A 2,125-nucleotide genomic window follows, 5' to 3' on the forward strand; every position below is an offset into this window, starting at 1 on the left:
GCCGGCCCGGGCCGGCCCCCCCCCGGACCCGCGCCTCCCCGTGGACAGCGTGGGACCCTGACCCAGAATCTTTTTTTTTTGTCCTTTTTGAGACCGGTCGCACCGCGCTCAGCCAGTGAGCTGGAACCGGTCTGTATGTGGGATCCGAACCCTCGGGCGGGAGCGTCGCCGCGCTTCCCAAGCGGCGCACTTATCCAGTGCACCACCGGGCCGGCCCAATCAATCTTGATTGATGAAGTGAATTCAGAAGTTAAGATTCTGGATCAGGGGCCGAGCCCGTGGCGCACTCAGGAGAGTGCAGCGCTGGGAGCGCAGCAGCACTCCCGCCCCGGGTTCAGATCCTATATAGAGATGACTGGTGCACTCACAGCGCTCACTGGCTGAGCGCGGTGCGACCGGTCTCAAAAAGGACAAAAAAAAAAGATTCTGGGTCAGGGTCCCACGCTGTCCACGGGGAGGCGCGTGTCCGTGTGCGAGCCAGCCCGGACCAGCGCAGGCTTTATAAGTCATGCTCCTTTTTGCTCAGTAACTTAATCTCAAAGGAGACACATAAAAAAAAGTTATAACTTCCGGTCAAGATGGCGGAATAGAGGGTCCCTAGCGTCACTCTCTCTCACAAATCAACCGATTTAAACTATAAAAACATAACATCAAGTGCATATGGAACAGGGAGACATCCAGCAGGGGAGGCAGAAGCTCCACAGAGACCACATGCCCTGCGGGGCCACCGTCGCACGATCTAGCAGAGAGGCTTCACTGCCGCCACCCGGCTCCATTCCCAGCCCAGCCGAGTGAACAGAGAGTGGGGAGATGTCCAGCAGGGGAGGCGCAGGCTCCGCAGAAACCACACACCCTCTGGAGCCGCCACTGCATGATCCAGCAGGGAGGGTTCATCGCAGGCACCCGGCTCCATTCCCAGCCCGGCCTAGTGCGCTTGGAGCAGGGAGACGTCCGGCAGGAGAAGCGGGAACTCCACGGGGACCACACTGCTGCCGCGCAATCCAGCAGCCTGGCCCAATGCGTACGGAGCACAGAGACATTCAGGAGGGGAGATAGAAGCTCCATAGAGTCCACACACCCTGTGGGGGGGCAGCCACCACGCAATCCAGCAGCAGGTAGGCTTCACCGCCGCCACCCAGCTCCATCCCAAGCCCAGCCTAGCGCGCACAGAGCAGGGAGACTTCCTGCAGGGGAAGGGGAAGCTCTGCAGAGACCACACGCTCTGGGGTGCCTCGGCGCATCCCAGCAGCCCAGGCCAGAGTGCACGTAATTATCCCATGTATTTTCTCAGACCACAATGGATTAAAACTAGAAATCAATAACAAACGAAACTCTGGAAACTATACAATAATAAATCTCAAGCTCTAGATCCTATAGAACAAGAAGCCCTTGAAATGACTGACAAGGAATTTCGAGTGATAATTCTAAGGAAACTGAATGAGATACAAGAAAACTCAGCTAGACAGCATGATGAAACGAGGAAAAGTATACAGGACCTGAAAGAGGAAATGTACAAGAAAATGAATGTCCTGAAAAAAAATGTAGAACTTGCCGAACTGTAAAAGTTATTCAGCAAAATAAAAAAACACAATGGAGAGTTTAACCAGCAGGCTTGCGGAAGTTGAAGAGAGAACCTCTGAACTTCAAAATGGGCTGTTTGAAATAACACAAGCAGACAAAAAAAAAGAAATAAAGAATCAAAGGCATTGAAGAAAATCTGAGAGAGATATCAGACAACCTTAAGAGCTCAAATATCGGAGTCATGGGTATTCCAGAAGGGGAGGAAAAAGGAGAGTACATTGAAAACGTATTCAACGAAATAGTGGCAGAAAACTTCCCAGGTATAGGAAAAATCACAGATCTTCAGATCCAGGAAGCTCAACGATCTCCAAACATATTCAACCCAAAAAGGTCTTTCCAAGACATGTTGTAGTCAAATTGGCAAAACTCAAAGACAAAGAGAGAATCTTAAGAGCTACAAGAGAGAAGCGTCGAATCACCTATAAGGGAGCCCCAATCAGGCTAACATCAGACATTTCATAACAAACCCAAAAAGCCAGAAATGAATGGGATGATATATTCAAAATACTAAAAGACAGAGATTGTCAGTCAAGAATACTCTACC

This window comes from Galeopterus variegatus, unplaced genomic scaffold (genome assembly GCF_000696425.1).
Source record: "Galeopterus variegatus unplaced genomic scaffold, G_variegatus-3.0.2 Scaffold1613, whole genome shotgun sequence".
NCBI classification, from domain to species: domain Eukaryota; kingdom Metazoa; phylum Chordata; class Mammalia; order Dermoptera; family Cynocephalidae; genus Galeopterus; species Galeopterus variegatus.